Genomic DNA, 17,707 nt, shown 5'->3' on the forward strand with positions numbered 1-17,707 from the left:
CTTACACAATTGTGGGGACTGGCAAGTGTGAAGTGTGTAGGCCAGAGACTCAGGTAGCAGTTGATGTTGCAGATTCTTGAGGCAGAATATCTTATTTTTCAGGAAATCTCAGTTTGTGCTGTTACGGGCTTCAATTGATTGGAGGAGGCCACCCACCTTTTCAAGATTAGCCTCCTTTACTTAAGGTCCCTGACGGTAGACATTAATCTGTAGACATTAATCTGACTGTAGGCTGTAGACTGGAGTAGTGTTTGGTTAAATCACTGGGTACTATAGCCTAGTCAAGTTGATACAGAGAACTCATCATCACACTCAGCGAAAGTTCTTTTCTCGGGAGTATGGAAATCATTTCCTATGTCAACATGGGTTGGGTGGATGAAGAATGGGGGGGTCCCACCAGGCTGATTTGGGATGAAAGTGTATAATTCAGGTCCTGGCATCTTTCGTTTTCAGCTGTGACCTTTGATTCCCACTCTCTGTGAGGGTTTGTGTAAATCCCTCCTTTCATTTGTAAGATGGGAGAAGCATTGTTCCTGGGTATGTAGGGGATCAGAGGATCTTAAAGGCCTGCCTTTAAGCCACAGTGGGAAAGCCAAGAGCTTGGCTTCAGCTACTTTCAGGACTTGGACCTGGAGTTTTCACTCCTCCTGGGGACACACCTGGGATGTTCTTTCCTTCAAGGAGAGGCTAAGGTGGTGCCAACCAAAGTGGTCCCTCTCTCTTATCGGATCAGTTTGGAAGAGGGTAACAGACAGACCAAAGTGGGTCAACCACAGAGCCCAGGCAGGAATTGCAGCTTCAGCCTGTGTGTGTGTGTGTGTGTGTGTGTGTGTGTGTGTGTGTGTGTGAGAGAGAGAGAGAGAGAGAGAGAGAGAGAGACCCTGAGATGGTGGTGGGAAACCCTCTGGGATTTGAATCGAAAGCCACTGAGCAAGGCTCCCTAGCTGAACAGAGCTCCCTGAAGTTCTATAGGCTGCTGGGGGAGGATGGGAGGAGAGGGAGTACTTGCTTTCCAGGATTTGGGAGGGAGACATGGAAGCTAGGGAGAGAGGAGCCTTCCTGCAATGGGAAAACCCTACATACATCCCAAAGACCTCCCTTACCGATGGGGCCTTGGCATCCTACTGCTTCCCTGGGTGCCAATTGTTTTCCTTTTTTCCATGAAAAGAAACTGAGGCTCAGAGTGGTTCGTGATTCATTAGAGGAGTGGCTACCAGACAGTCACTGAGGGTAACCAGGTGCTTTTCTTGGTCTTCCTGGAGGACAGCCTTGGGGGAAACAGATTGAACTGCAGCTGGAGGGAATTGGGATTGTCCTAAGGAGGGGTCGTCCTCTGGTGGTAGGGAGCCTGGAAGGGGGACAGGGGACTGAAGGAGCAGCTGGGACTCCCTTAATTGGAATCTCAAGGACTGAAATGGTTGTGTTGGGCAGGGAAAGGCTGAGCCTTCCCACACTGGTGGGGTGCGTGTCTGGAGGGGTAGATCAGAAGCTGGGCTGCTGGTACCTGGAGGCCGAGTGCTAGAGTCCATGCCTGCCTGGCATGGACGTGGGGAAAACAGCATGGGCCACCTGTGCCCTCTAAGACCACATCTGTTATCACATGCCCCCTGCCCTGCATCCACCCCTGGGAGCCAGCCTCCTAGCCCTGGCCATGTTCCCAAGAGGCTGAGGGTGAGTCCCCCACTGGCCCCCCTTGCCCTCCACCGTCAGAGGCATCCAGCTGCCTCTGTGTCCTGTGTGGAGACCAGGAGATGGGGCTAGTATCAGTGAGCATTCTTGGCAGCACACTTGACCGCCCCCAGCCTCAATTTCCTCAAAGGTAAGATAGGGATAATGAAAATAACACCTAGCTTGCAGGGTTGCTGTGAAGAGCTTTGTAAATGGTACATGTTGTGGGGTGGATGTCCTGTTCCTGGATGGGTCAATGAGTCGGGGACACTCCTTCTGCCCCCCACTCACTGGGTGAGTTAGTGGAGGGACTGATGGGGTCTCCTAGGACCCCAGTACAAGGGTAGGTGAGGGGCTGTGCAGCGGTGGCCCTACCGAGAGTCCCTCCTAGACCCTCTGCAGCTGCTGCTCCTCCTCCTCCTCCTCCTGCCGGCTTCCCTCTCCGCCCTCCTCCCTTCACACGTAAGGATGATGATAAACACTCTGCCAGCTCTGAATAGGGCCTGACCTCAGCGGCGAGGCATCTCCCCTCACTCCCACCCTCCCAGTCCCAGCCGCATTCCTGGAGAGGCTAGAGCTGAGGCCCCCACTTGCCCCTCTCTCCCTCCACCCACAGAGGCGTCCAGTTGCCTCTGTGTCCTCCGGCTGCTGCCCACCCAGCTGCTTCCCTCGGGCCAGTCTCATCAGAACCTTGAATACCAAAGGGCTTAAGTGTGGATATTGGGTGGGATAGTCCATAATAATAATAATAATAATGATAATAGTGGTTAGCATTTATTAAGCAATTAGACACCAGTCTTCATGCTAAGGCACCGGGTTCCATGCTAGGGTTCCATGCTAAGGTTCCATGCTAAGACACTAGGTTCCGTGCCAAGGCACCAGGTTCCATGCTAAGGTTCCATGCTAAGGCACCAGGTTCCATGATAAGATTACATGCTAAGGCACCAGGTTCCATGCTAAGATTCCATGCTAAGGCACCAGGTTCCATGCTAACGTTCCATGCTAAGGCACCAGCTTCCATGCTAAGGTTCCATGCTAAGGCACCAGCTTCCATCCTAAGTGCCTTATGTGAGTTGTGTCAATAAATTCTTCAAACAACCCATGAAGAAGTTGCTATTATTACCATTCCAGTTTTAGCAGGAACAGAGAGAGTAAGGTGGGGAGAAGGGGGAAACTGAGGCTCAGAGAGGTGAAGCTGCATGTCTTACATTACACAGCTAAGGAATGGGTGAAACCAGGACCCCTGGGCTGCTGATGTCCCAAAAGCCCCCTCCCCGCACAGTGCAGCGCTAGGTTCCCCTTCAGCCTGTCTCATCCCAGGACACAGGACCCCAGTCCTGAGAGAAGATGCGAGAATGGGAGGCAAGACTTGCTCAGTGGCCTGGGGCCCGGGCTGCTGTGAAAATTGGCTGGGGATCTCCGGGTGCTGAGAATCTTGTAGAAGGTTCGAGTTCCTCATTCTCCCATCCTCAGTTTCCTAGAGGTGTAGAGTTAGAAACCTGGGCAAGCAGGAAGCCTTCTTCAGGGCACTACCCTAACCCACCCTAACCCTAACCCACCCTCTGCTGGGCCTCAGGCTCCCACTGGACTGGTTGCTTACCTGCCTGCCTGCCTGTCTGGGAGGTTCAACAAGTGCAGTCTTGGGCGTCAAAGAAATGTGAGTTCAACATCCAGATCTGCCACCCACTGGTCTTGGGGCCTTGAGAAGGTAGCTTCTCCTCTCTCAGTCACACTTTACCTGTCTGTAAAATGGACGTGGTTAGGTCTACCCATGAGGGCTATGTGGGGGATTGGAGAAAATGGAAGTAAAGAACTAGTCCAGAGCCACCCTTGGTGAAAAGCCACTGTTGTCATCATTTACCATAGTCATTCTCCATCCCAGCCATCCACCCACCCACTGTCAGCGTGCTCTTCCTCTGTGACCGATGTCTCCCATGTAGCCATGAACCTGCATGCTCAGGATGCAGAGGACGGTTTGGGAAGAGGGTGTGTGAGTGCCGTGTGGGACTGCATGTCAGCTTCCCATGAAGGGGTACCTTGGGTGAGCTCACTGTTTCCAAACGGCATCCGGCATTTTCTCCTTTCCCATTTGACCATGTCAGTTATCACTATCCTGCATGACTGCTCACTTCATTTAAAAAAACCCAATTTGCTTTTTTTTTTTAACCGTTTATCTATTCTAAGTGATAGAAGGTATGGGCTTGATCTATGATATGTTTTTAATTTTTCTTGAAATACATAAATATTAAAATAAAATTGTTGTGCCATGTTTCCAACTAAGATCATCTTGAATCTCACACTTTAGGAAACTTGGAATCAGATGAGCTTCTCCTTGTGTGTGTGTGTGTGTGTGTGTGTGTGTGTGTGTGTGTGAATTCTTTATTATGGGAGATTTAAAACCTATACAGAAGTACCAAGAATGATGCAATGAACTCCTTTGTACCTACCGCCAGCTTCAACAACCATCCACTTTTTGCTGCTTTTGTTTCGTCTGTTCTCCCTCTTCTCCCCACCTTTTTTTTTTTTGCTGTAGTATTTTTCAAGCAAACCCCAGACATTGTATCACTTTACTTTAAATACTTCAGTATGCATCTTTAATAGATAAGGACTTTTTATTTTAACATTACCATAATACCATTATCACAGTTAACATCATTAATAATAATTTCTTATGATCAGCTACTACCCCATCTGTGTTCAATTTTCTCTAATTATCTCAAAAATGTCTTATTTGGGTTGGTTTCTTTGAATCAGGCAGAAGAATGTAGAAACTGTGCTCTCTCAGGCCTCTGTCTATTTCCACAGTAATCATGTATTGACATATATCATTGCCACCATCTTCACCGACCAATTGGTGATATATGCTGACTGTTTCTGATGGGTCCTTATTTCATGGTTTTTACTCCTCTCCTACCCTTCCCACTTCCTTTTAGGCTCCAAACCTAAAAGGCTTGGGATGGAGAATGACAGTGGTAATTATGACAATAGTGGCTGTTCACTGGACTCCTGGTGAAATCAGGAGTCCAGGGTCTGGCTCCCTCTCATATGCAGCCTTAGCCTGCCAGTCCCACTGCCCTGTCCCCAGGAAGGAGAGGGGGCTCTGGAAGGGGCTGGGTGTGTGTGCAGAGACACAGTGGGAGGAGCGCGGCACCTTGGAGTGAAGCTGGGCAGGGAGGGTGAGCTTGCGTGGCTGCTTCACTGGATGCCTCATCTCATAAATACCATGTCCCTGAGATGTCCATGTAAGGCTGCCTGGCTGGCTCAGAAGGGGCTGGCCACCATGGGGCCACTGGGCTCTGGGAAGCACAGCTGCCTTACCGGGGTGGGGGCAGGCCGCCCAGGGGTGGCCTCGTGGGAACACACCCCGTCTTTCAGCTGCGCTCCATACCATGGTCCTGCTCCTCGTGCCCCCAGCCTGTGCTTTCATTGCCAGCCAAGGTCCTGACCTCTCTGAGCTGCTGTCAAGCTTGGGTCACTGCTCTCACCCTCCCTGATCCCATCTCCTTGGGGCTGGGAAAGTCATGCCCCAGAGTCCCTGGGCTGCTTCCTTCGTCTCCTTCCTTTCCTTAGGAGGCCTCATGCCTCAGTTTGACTGGCTGGTCTTGTTGCTTTCCGGGAAACTGAGGCCATGGGGACACATAGGTCCTCCTCCCAGCGATCTCCGCAGGATCCAAGGCACCTCTGGGGAAGCCACAGCCCTTCTCTGGGCCGCAGTGTTCTCATTGGAGAAGTGCCTGGGACAGCTCTAGACCTCATTGACTGAGCTGCCCAGAGGGACACTTGAGACTTAGGGGTGCATGTGTGTGAGTTATGTGTGTGTGAGTGTGTGAGTGTCCACAGACTTTAGAACTGCAGCCCTAGAACATTTGTCAGGTTACAGGGGGAGAAAGAGATTGAAGCGAGGACTGTTCCCTGGGACCACCAGGATCCCACAGGACTTTCCAGCGCCTGCGTCTCCATCCTCTCCCTGCAGCCTTGCTCCTTCGGGTGTTTCAGATCCCGCTCCCTGTCTTTATTTTTTTGTTCTTTCTCTTTCCTGCCTGACTTTTCTGTGTCCCTGTTACTCCCCCTTCTGCTGTGCCCCTCAGGACTCTGTATCATTCATGTTCCCTCCAGGAGCCTCCCTTGTTCCCCAGGTGTCAGCCCTTCACCCTGATCCATAGCCCAAAGTTCAAAGAGCGGCCAGGTGCGGTGGCTCATGCCTGTAGTCCCAGCACTTTAGGAGGCTGAGGTGGGAGGATCCCTTTAGCCCAGGAGTTCGAGACCGGCCTGGGCAATGTAGATCCTGTTTCTATAAAAAAAATTTTTTTTTAACCAAGCCAAACAAACAAAAAAACAAAATTCAAAGACCCCATCCTCTTGACCCCTGGATGGGGGAGCCCCTTTCTCTGACTTCACAGCTCCCATTTCCTCCAGAGCCTTCTGTGACTCTGGGACTTGTGGGGGCGGTGCTCATGTCCTCCAATCTCCTGTTTTAAGGACACCCCTCCCACCTCAAGGCAGCTGCAGAGGCCCCAGAACAACCCCCAGATGTCTGACACTTTGTGGGAGCGTTGCCTGTTTGTGTGTGCTGAGAGTCCCCTGTCTCTGAGCCTGTAATGAACATGAGTTTTTTCCCTGAGAGGGACATTGTCCCTGACCTACCCAGTGTCACTGAAAATATTCAATTCCCAGAGTTGGCCAGGAGGGAGGATCGTTTGAGGCCATGGACAGTCCCCTGGCTTAGGACTTGAAAGACCTGGGTTCACATTCTGGATGCTGTCTCAGTGAGCTCCAGTCCCCTCACCTGTCAAATGGCCACAGTCATGATGAGATAAGGTGTTGACCGCCTCCCACTGCTTAGGAGGGGCTCTGTAACCTCCTGCTGCCCAGGCTCTGCCCAGGCACTGAGTACTTGGTGCCTGAGGCAGTACAGTGGGGTGTGTGTTGGCCTAGCTTGGAGGGACTGGTGGTGGACGGGCACTGTGCGGGAGGAAGGCTTGTGTTTGGGCCCACTTCTCAGGATGAATACAGACCTTCCCCTCCTTCCCTGTGTGGATGTCTCTGGGGGGAAACTGAGGCCCACATGGTCCTGGGGCCCCTGGAGAGGGGGAAGCTGGCTAGAAGGGAGAGTGGCCGGTTGCTGGCCAGGGCACCTGTGTTGGTGGTGCCACCTTCTGCAGTTCCTCCCAGTTGGCACTGTGGGCGTGGAACCCACAGGGGTGAGACACCGAGGCTGGAACGTGCTGAGAATGCCTGGAGCCGCTTATCTCGGCCCAGGAATGTGCTGCAGTGTTATTAGCCAGCAGCTTCTCATCTTTGGAGTAACCCCCTGGGGACTATGGTGGACACCTGTCCAGCTCTGGCTGCCCAGACAGCCCATGGGTACCTGCACCCAGCCGCTGTTGGGTGGAGCTCACGAGTGTGCCTGTGTGTGTGCATGTACGTTCACGGAAGTGTGTGCATGGATCTTTTGTGCGTCTGAAGACCCTTGTGTGCATGTGTATATGTGGGAATGTGCCTGTGTGGGGGCAAGTGTCTGCCAGTGTGGATCTTTGGGTCCTTTACTCATGAGAGTGTGTGAGCACCGTGTGTGAGCACCATGTGTGCAGGAAGCCCACAGGGGGCCTAGGGAAGCAAAGGCCCAAGGGGAGGCTGGGGAGGCTGGATGGTGGAAGGAGAGGCCAGCAGCACGATGTGCAGGCAGGGCAGGAAGGGCTGCTGGGGCTCTTGATGGTGGGGTCTGCGCCACTCTCCTTGACTGGACTCTAAGGCAGCATGGTAAAGAGCCCTGAGGCCAGATGGCCTGAGTCCAACTCCTGCCTTGATCACTCCCTAGCCTTGTGACACTGGGACAAGTGACAACCTCTTCAAAGCTCACTTTCCTGTTTATCATGGTGGTAATCACAGTACCTGCTTAGTTACCAGGAGGAATAACCAGATAGAGTACCCAGAGCACCCTCAGAGCTCCATAGATGATAGCTTATCATCATCATCAGCATCATCGCTATCACCATCATCATCAGGATTAGGGTCCACGCTGGCTGCGCTGCATCTCACCTTGGCAGTCCCTTGCTGGCTGACATTCCCACAAAGGATGGGGGGACCGCAGCTCATTCGCTTGCAGCATAGCAACAAGATGGAGACCCAGAGAGGGCATGAGACTGGGCAGGATCACCAGGGAGCCAGAGTAGAGCCATAGGAGCCCAGCCCCTGGCTCCTGCCTCCTTCCACGTGCGGCACTGCCTCTCTCTGCTTAGAAGTTTGGGGAGGCAGATCCTTGCCAGGCTGGAGAGACAAGGAGAGCCTGGTGGGCTTATTAGCCCAAGCCAGCTTCTGCAGATGGCCCAGGACCATTCTGTTTGAATCTTCTTACAGGACCAGTGTCTCCCCTTCTGGCCCTAAATGCTCTCCTGAGTCTTCTGGTTTTGGGTTCCCCGATCTGACCGCAAGTCTTGAATCCCACATGGAAAACAGCTGAAACCCAGGTACCCAAGGGGGACATCTGGCCACCTGGTGTCTCACTCAGCTCCTCACACCTGCTTTTGCCATGCCAGCTCTACCTTCTGCTCCTGACATAGGCCAGACGGGAGTGGAATTCCTAGGAAGCACTGGCCCCTTTAGAGCTGGGCTCCCTCTGCCTGCCAGCACATCCCACGTCCCCTCCCTCGGTCCTCCTGGGCCACCCTGTGGCTCCCCTAGGGTAGCTGACCCAGGGCATCACCAGGATTGTGGAGGTGGGAGCGGGCTCTTTGGCGCCTGGGCTCAGTGGGGTGAGTGGGAGTGGGCAAAGGCAAGTGGAACCTGCCAGGGTCCCCCAGCCAGGGCAGGCTGTGATTGGCCTGAATGCTGGCCAGAGACTTGGTTTTCACAACCACCACCAAGTACTTGGAAGAAAAAACCCAAAACCCAACAACAGAAATAACCACCAAATGTTTCTTTCTTTCTCTTTATTTTTTTTTAATTTGCAGTTAATGGCCGATTGGCTGTACATTATTAAACAGGCAGCTGGAGACTTGCCAGGGTAGATTGCTTGAGCCAAGGCTCACAGCCTGAACACAATGTTCCAAGAAAACAGTCACCCATGGGGTCCCTGGTGAGGAGCACCCAGAGGGCGGGGCTGTAGCTGTTGCCCCTCACTCTCCCACCTCTTCTGCCCCAGCCTCTGCTAGGATTATCTAGTGGAGGGCAGGACTGTGCTGCTCCTGGAGCCTGAGCATCCTTCATCTGGGCCCTGCAGATCCCTCACTGCCCCAGTGGCCCAAGCTGCTCTTTCCCTCCTCATGAACATTAGGAATGGACGTGAGGCTCCTGCTTCCATCCCCAGATGGGCAGGCCAGCACCTCCTCTCCTGGGGACCAGTGTGATGCAGAGGCCTGAGCACTGGGCTGGGAGCTGGAGCCCTGTCTAGGGTTGACGTCATTGAGCTCCTCCCTGTGGTGATTTTGGGACTCCATACTTGCCCTCGCTGGGCCTCGTTTCCATGTCGTTACAAGGAGAGGACTGGGTTGCTCAACTCTAAATCCTCAACATTTTGTGAGCCTTGATTGGGTGGCCTTGGGGAAGGCTTGGAGTGATTGTTTCCCTGATTTGGGGGCCCTTCTTGCCCCAACCCTCTTCGCCTCCATGAGACCAGGAACCATTCCTCAAGCAAGCCCTCCTGGGAAGGGGTCGTCATCAGCCCCATTCACGTTGTTTTAGCCAGTCCCTCCAGCCACCTTGAAGCCTACCAGGGTAAAGGTCAAGTGTCCGTGCCATCTGAGTGGGAGAACAAGCTGAAAGTCTGGAGGTTGGGGACTGCCATCTTGGTGAAGCCAGTGCTGCATTTGGGTACGTGGATAAAATCACAGTGTGGTGTCCAGGTCCCCACCAGGCTGGGCCTGCTGACTTCTGCACTGGGCAGGCTGCTGCTGGCTTTTGTGTGTGTGTTTGTGTTTGTGTGGCATGGGAGAGTCACCGGTTTGGGAAGTGGGCCTTAATGAACCCTCTCTGAGCCTCTTAGAGGCAATATGACATAGTGGTTAAGAGTATAAACTAGGGAATCAAGTCCTATCACCCCTGCTTATTTGCTGTCTCATTATCATTGACTTTGGACGAGTGGCTTCACCTCTTATGTCTGAGCTCTCTCAACTGTACAAATGGGGTTAGAATAACATCTACTCCCAGGTGTGGGGAGAGGAGGGAATGAGTGAATGCAAGCACTGGGGCTGTACCAGGGCTTGGCACATGTTAAGTGCCCATCAGCTGGCCTACAGCATCTCTCCATAAATGTTAGAGACAGACTAAATGTCTCTCCCTCCGGCCACCTGTTCTTTCCCTTCAGGTCACTCAGCACGATTTGTGTTGTGTGTTTGTGTTTGTTCCTTCAGCAGTTCCCTCTCCTAGATCAAGTGCTCCTTGAGGGCAGGGGCCCATCTGGCTGTGTTTATGTTCTGCCTGGAGGGCCTCACAGGGCCTGGGCCACTGCGGGCACTTAGAAAGTACTTGTGGAATGAAGGGGTGAGTGACAGATGGGACGGGGCCAACTGGAAAAGGATCAGAACCAGAGAAAGAACCACTGAACACCTGGCACGTGGAAGAGTACAGAAACTGAAAACCTGGGGATGTCCAGCCTGTGAAGCCACCACCATGGGAGACTTCCAGTGATTGCGTGACTGTGTCACGAAGGTGCTGCGCAGTAGAGTGCTTTGGGGAGATTTGTTCCCTGAAGCAAAACCAAGGGTTCCAGGAAGCAGGTTTCCCCCAGTGGCGGGAGCCGCCTTGAGGATGGGTAGTGAGCCCTGAGGGCCTGGGGTGTGCAGGCAGGGGTGGATGAGCCCCTGTCAGGTCAAGGAGAGCCGTGATATGCTGGAATGTGGTCCAGCCAGGCCCTGAGGCCCTGCCAGCTTGCTGCAGCTGCTGTAGTTAGGAGGGGAGAAGCAAACGTAGCTGATGTCTCTGAACTTCAGTTTCCTCCTCTGTAAAATGGGATTCATAAAGGTCAATACCCAATGGGGTGTTGGCAGGATTAGAATGAGTTAATCCCCACAAAGCTCTAGGAACAGTGTGTCAATTGGGAAACACTCACTAAATCTGAGCATTATTAAGCAGGGAGATACATGAGAGAGAGATGAATCGTAATTCTGCGATGGGGGTGGTGATGGCTTCTTTGAAGGAGGAGAATGTCTGGGGAGCTAACATTTATGGAGAGATGCTGTAGGCCAGATCTTGCACTCAGTACTCAGAGCAGTGAAATAACTTGCTCGAGGTTACACAGCTTCAGATGTGGTCAGTGCACTTCCAAAGCCCGGGATCTCTTCTCCACTCCTGGTAGGATGGGGCCAGGTTTCTGTGATTCCCTTCCCCCTGGAGGGATGGCTCCCCGTTTCAAAGTGCAGCAAGGTGATGATGATTTTCTATAGGGGGGGATCCGAAGTCCTCAGGAGGGAAGTTTCCAGCTCTCTCCAACCCTGAAAGTGCTACCTCACTAAAAACTCTAGGGAGTGGAGGAGGGTGCAGCAATGGGGAGATTTTCCCTCGGAGCCCGGGGCAGGGAGATTGGCCGTGAGCAGAGCCCTAGAGGATGGGCCTGGGGAGAAGGAATGTGAGCCAAGGGGTAAACTAAAGCAGGGGAGGGGAAGGAAGGTGCTGCGCAGAAGAGTGCAGAGGAGGAAGAGGGCCGTGCAGGTGACAGCAGAGGAGGGAGAGGAACAGAAGAAGGAAGAGAAGAAGAGAGAGAGGAACCTGACTTGGACCTGGACCAGTGGACAGCTCTGGGCTTTGGGTGACAATGCCTGGCTAGGATCGGTCTCCATAGGGCTACTAGATGATGGCAGGAAGGGAGGCCTAGGGAGTGGGAAGCCAGCTGGCCAGCACCAGGGCCTGCCTGGGACAGCACATGTGAGCCAAGTGTTCTGCCACCAGCCAGGCCTCCTCACCTTCCCCAGCCCAGGAGCCAGCTTGGCTAAAGGTCAGCTCTCGGGGTGTGGCCAGCACGCTCCCCACTGACCAGGGCCCACAGGCCTGGCCTTGTCAGGATGTTATCCTGTTCCCAGCAGCTGCCCCTGGTAGTTTCTGCCTCTTGGCCATTCAGAGATGAATGGGAAATGGCCCTAGGCTTCAAGGAGTTCACAGATGAAGGGGCAGAGAGACAGTGGAGGTGCACGTGGGCAGTGGCACTTGCCATGGTTCACTTTCCCAAGACAATTTTTTCAAGGAGCTGATGGTGCTTGCTGTGTTTTTTATTATCTGAAATAAAAATTGGGCTCGGTTTCTTTAACCTTTCCTTGTGGTTTTTATTCAACAAATATTTACGGAGTGTCCACTGCTGTCCTCCTCTGGATGCTCTTTGGCTTATAGGGTACAGAAAAGAAACTGACATTTCTGATGGTGTCTGGTGGAGTAGAGTAGAATTCTTATCTCCTTTGGTCTAGATGCTATACCTCCATTAATACAACCAAAAGTGCCTGTGCCTTTTGGGGGCAAGCATATCCTACTGTTAGCTAAATGAATTTCTGTTTTCAATAAATTTTAGACCTTTTGCTGTATGAACTATTATCGGTTCAGGTTTTTTATGACTTTGGAACCCTTGTTTTGGACATTACCCCAAGAAAAATGTTCCCTTGCTAATTCTGGCTCATTTATAAAGTCAGCTTTGCATTAAAGTTCACTTCAGCATCTTAGCTTTTCCTGGTGCTTTTTTCTTTTCTTTTTTTTTTTTTTGTTCCTTGGTGTGCTTGGTAAGCCTTCCTTCTAAGTTGTAACCTAAGTTACTGATAAGTATGTTGAACAAGCCAGGGCAGAGGATGGAGCCCTTTGGCAAGTCAGGAAGTTGACATTGATCTATTCATCAACACCCCTTTGCTTGCTGGCTAGGAATCTACTCAGCTTTCTCTCTTGTCTCCAGGAATTTCATCAGGGATCCTGCCAACACCTTCCTGAGATACAGATAGTCTAGGTCTGGGGATTCCCCAATTATCCGGTCTAGAAGCCTCAAAATAATGGGTTTGGGATGGTAGGTGTGATGCTATGGGAAGGAGGGCTCCCTGAAGGAATCCAGGCTGATACCAGTGGTCTTTGCAGGGATAGATCCAAGGGAAACCCTGCCCTGGAGGCAGCTAGAGCCCCAGGGTCCTTCCTGCTTTAAAATTGTGCTTCTCAGGGGAGACAGGGGTTTGTGTGCAGTACTTTCTGCCAAGGACCAATGTCTGCCTAGAAACATGTTTCTGGGCATCTCCAAGAGACCTTAAGGCCATCAGTTGAGGAGATTGAAGCCAAGAGGGACTGAGACTTTCCTCTGGTCACCAAGGGCATTGGAGGCTGAGTCGGGCTGGAACCTGAGGCCTTGACTTCCAGTCTGAGGCTCTTGGTGCTGGACCCAATTGCTCTTCTGGCTAGAAACAGGCAGAGTGAGAGGAGGGAGGGGCTGCCAGTGTGTGCCTTGGGGATAAGCTGTTGGTGGGCCATTTTCCCCTGACTCTCCTTCCCTTTCCATCCGCTGCCCTGAGACTATGGTACAAATCTGAGTAGGAAGCTGGAATGTGGAAAGCCCAGCACTTCTTCCTGAGGTGGGAGTGTGCAGCAAAGGGCCTGGTGCTGTGCACATTTCTGCACTTTGAGAGAGGATGCAAATGCAAATGCATGCCAATGAGATGTCATAGAGGACACAGTGGTGAGCAGGGGGTGCCCCTACTCCTGCCTCCTTCTGGCCTGAGTTTTAAGGATGATACATAGAAGAAGACCTGACATTAGGAAGGAAGGGCAAGGATGGGGGGCTTCAGGGCAGCAGCGTGAATGTGGCTTCTGGGGTCATCTCTGGAGTGAGCCCTAGTGAGGGGGGCCCACTAGGGGGTGATCCTGAGATGGAAGCACCCTGGAAGACAGCCCGTACTCATATCTAGCTGTAGAGGGGAGGGCATGGTCAGAAGAGGGAAGGTACAGCTCAAATGCATAGACATTGCATGCCTAGAGTGGCCCCCAGGGCCTGGCTCCCTATGGGGTGTGTTGGGCCTAGCAGGATTCAGAGGCCCAGAATAGCCTCTGCCCCAGGACATTTTGGGAAGGAAGCAGAGTGGTGCCCCAGTGGCCTCTGCCCTTGAGACCTGGGCATGTGGCCCTGCCTTCTCTGTGATGGAGGGGGAAGAAGAGAGTGAGGGCCCAGGGTGCTAGAGGAGGCGGCTCCAGTAATTGCCCTAGAGACTAACACTTCCCACCCATCACAGGAAGATTTGGGGAACTGACCCCTCCCTGCTGGGAATCTTGTCAGCTTTTAGCCCAGCTCAGAGGAACTTCTCCTTAGTGCTGTAAGAACCTGAGAGTCTGGCTCCTTGAGCGTGGGAGTCGGGTGATGTGGTGCCCTCCGGAGGTAGTGCTGGGACCTGGAATTCCTAGTTGTGTTACATGGTGACATGGGCTTGAGTTGGAAGAGCTGCATTCAAATTCTATCTCTTTCATTAGCCGCTTTGTGCTTTTGCTTAACTTCATTGCTTTGAGCCCATCTCTAAGACTGAGATGAGAATCATAGCCACTTCCACGTTTTCATGCGCCTCTGTGTGGAGTGCACATGGGAAAAGCTTGGCGCAGGGCAGGAGCTTAAATGTTGATTAAAGTGAAATGAAGGAACAAATGAAGGCATCTCTGGGTTGAACTCCCCTTCCTGTCCCGGCCACTGAGGGGCCCTGGGTGGGGCTGGGGCTGAGAGGCCAGGGAAAACTGGATTCATGAAGCTTGGACCTTGCCCCATCTTTCTCTTGACTTTCTCCTCGCCTTTCTTCTCTGCTTCTCTGTGTCCTTTGTCCCCTTTCTGTCACGTCCCTTCTCTTCCAGTGGAAGTGCCTAACTCAGCACCTGGCCCCGACACACACAATTCATTGCTCCCTGCTCTCCTCAATGGCCTCTCTGTTGCTCCAGACTCTGTCCTGCCACCCCCAGCTCCATCTCTTTCCTCCTTCTGGGTCTCCGTTTCTGACACCCTCTTTGTCCCATTCTCTCTGCTCCTGGCTCTCCTGCCATCTGTTTCTGCAGCCTCTGTCTGCAGCTCACAGGCATCCACTGGGCGCCTGCTCGATGCCAGGCACTGCCGTCTCCTTTCTCGGTTCTGTGTCTCCTCACCTCTTTTCTCCCTGTCTTCTTTTCTCGCTCCTCCACCCCTTCAGCCTCCTGCCCTCCCTCCCCCAAGTTCCATCGGGCTCCAAGGCTGGTATTCAGTTTTATGAGAAACCCCCAGGCCTACCCCTGAAGGGACCAACCACAACTGGAACCAGATGTGCAATCCTGCATTGGGGTGGGAGGGAGGGAGGTAGGGACAAGGAAAGGAGCATGGGTTGGCTTAAGGAGGTGGGGAGGAGGCTGGGGATGGGAGGTGGAGACCCTGGGAACCTTGGTCCTCAGGGGCTTGGAAGGAAGAGTTGGGAGGAGGGAGCCAGGGGGCTGAGCAGACTTGTTCAGAAAGCAGTTCTCACTGTGTGCATGTGTGTGAGAGACAGAGTATGTGCGGGTGTGTGTGTGTGTGTGTGTGAGAGAGAGACAGAGATGGTGGAAGTGACAATGGGGAGAGCTGAGGATAGATGATGGGCTGTGGGACAGCTCTTAGAATTAAGGAGGAAGGCTGCTCTTTTTCTGTGAAATCCTCTAGCTTGTTGACTTCCTTTCTTAAGGTTTCAAGGGACTTGCTGGGTTTATAATTCTATACCCAGGTGCTGGAGCAGGCAGGCTGGAAAGAGGGGTGATGATGGGGTAGGGGATGGATAGTGTAACCTCCAAAGTCTCCTGAGAGTGGCTGGAGGAGGGGTCTTCCAGGTCACCCCCACTCCCCGCTCAATCTGTCAGAGACCTTTGTGGGATGTGTCTAGGATGTCCTGGGTCCTAGCAAAGCCTGTGTTTCTGCCTGCAATTATATAGCTTCAAATATAAAAGTCTTCATATGAGTATCTTTGGTACAGCCTAGTGCTGTATTAAGCATTTTAAAATGCCCTTTGATTTAATCATGAACTGATTATCCATCCATCCATCTCTTCATCATTCATTTATTCATTCCACACTTATTGAGACTCTACTATGTGTCAACTTTGTGCTGGGCACTGAACAAACGAGGAAAGGGGAAGGGAAAGAATGAACAAATCCCTTATCGTTCCAAAAATGGGAGCCATAGAAGTGCACCTGACCCACTGCATGTCAGGGCGTTAGTGAGCCGCAGAAGCCCCAGGTGCTCAGAGGAGGGGACAGTGCCCACCAAGTGGTGAGTCTGGAGAAGGATCCAGGGAGGATGGCTTCTGAATTGAGCCCTGAATGCTGATAGGGAGGAGAGGGAATGGTGTATGAGAAAGGCCTGACCCTCAAAGTTGGAGGATGGAAGGAGAGAAGGTTGGAAAGGCCGGGATGTTCCACTGCAGAGCTTGGACTGGAAGTAGCAGGCAGTGGGGAGCTGGGACCCTTTGATGTCAGTTGGGATAATGTGGATGTGGGTTGGAAGGAAGAGAAGGAGAAGATGGAGCATTCTGCTGTTCTGGGTACCTGCTAGTGGGAGGGGTTCTAATTTTATAGCACAATCCCCACATCCACCTCTAGAGAGCTGAAACTGACCCAGGATCCTCTAACTTCCTTCATCTAAGCAGAGCTGACCCAAGCCCCAGAGGGGCCCTTAGTCTGCAGTGGGGGTGGTGGGTAGGGGTTAAGGAGGATAATGTTATTGGAGTCACCTTTGCCCTAGAGTTGGGGCCAGTGAGTGGGAGATTTGGTTTGAGGCTGGGCCGACGGCTAGGGAGGACTAGGCCAAGTGTCCCCATAGTCCGTCTGCTTTCACCGTCCTTGCCATTTGTGGACAGCATCCACACTCTCACAGATTGAGGCTGCTGTTGAGGCTGGTGGGTTCCAGATGCTGGAATTTGGGACTCAGAACCCAGACCCTCTTTCCAGCTAGGAGAGGATGAAATCTTGCTCTGGAGGCAGAGGATGAGTGGAGCGATGCTTCTATCTCTGCCCTCCCCATACAAGGTCCCGAGAAGCTGTCCTTCTCTCCCCCATCCCCAAGGGTTTCATTGTCTCTGACTGGGGGCGAGCCAGCCCTCCAAAGTACTGGCCATCTCCCTGTGGCTCTGGCCTCACATGCTCCAAAATCGTATCCCCTCTCAGGGACTCCCCTGTCATTGTACTTCTGGGGAAAACTGAAGCCTGGGGAAGGGTTTGGCTGAATTAATAAAATTAGTGTGTGTTAGGACTGGAAAAGTTCTTAAAGATCTTTGTGTCACAGGGGAAACTGAGACTCGGAGGTACAGGCCACTGGTCCAGATGCGGAAGAGAAGGAAGGGCCTTTCAACCTCTGGATGTCTGAGTGGTGTGGAGCTTGGCTCTGGAGCCAGCCAGGTTCAGGTGTGAGGTCCTCTGCACAGTCCTGCTTGGACTTCCACAAGTCATCTCTGTGCTCCAAGGTCACGATCTTCAGCTATAATAACCGGGTGATTAGAAGACTAAGTGAGAGTTAATAGTCTTTAGTGCCCAGCATCTGATAGGTGTGTAGCAAATAACTTTTCCCCTTCCTTTCTAAATAATCCTGTCTGCTTCTTCACTTTTATCATTCATATGGTGCTCTAAACTTTTCACCTCACTTCCCCCATTATTTTTATCATGGAAAACTTCATGCATGTACGAAAGTTGAAATGATTATATGGTAAACTCCTACAATGAATACTTTGATATATTTGCTTTATCACATTTCCACCAATCCATCTTATTTTTGATCAATTTCAAAGAGAGTTGAAGTATGTATTTCATTAACTGGAGCTCAGCTTAAATGACTTTTGAATGTACAGTCACAAATGTCCTAACTCAGCCCAGAGAAAACAGCAGAGATTACTATCTCACATTTGACAGCTAAGAAAAAAGCAGGTTCAGAAGTGAGATTCCTGGCCTCCAGTCACAAAATGAGTTGGAAACAGCATACAGCAGAGTGCTGTAGAAAAGCTGAGAGTTGCTATATTATTATTATTATCATCATCACCATCTCAGCAAACATTCTTCTCCACCCAGAAGCCCTTTGGCCATTTCTCTGCACCTGTGTCTTTTCTATGGAGTCTTGACCCCTCCC

The 17,707-nt window shown here is 52.0% G+C and overlaps 1 protein-coding gene across 2 annotated transcripts in view; it reads left to right on the forward strand.

The window, feature by feature from the left end:
- Positions 1 to 17,707, forward strand: part of TNS1 (tensin 1) — a 214,892-nt gene that overhangs the window by 48,287 nt on the left and 148,898 nt on the right. The window lies entirely within an intron of this gene.

This window comes from Hylobates moloch, unplaced genomic scaffold, assembly GCF_009828535.3.
Source record: "Hylobates moloch isolate HMO894 unplaced genomic scaffold, HMol_V3 SCAFFOLD_1, whole genome shotgun sequence".
Classification (NCBI taxonomy): Eukaryota; Metazoa; Chordata; class Mammalia; order Primates; family Hylobatidae; genus Hylobates; species Hylobates moloch.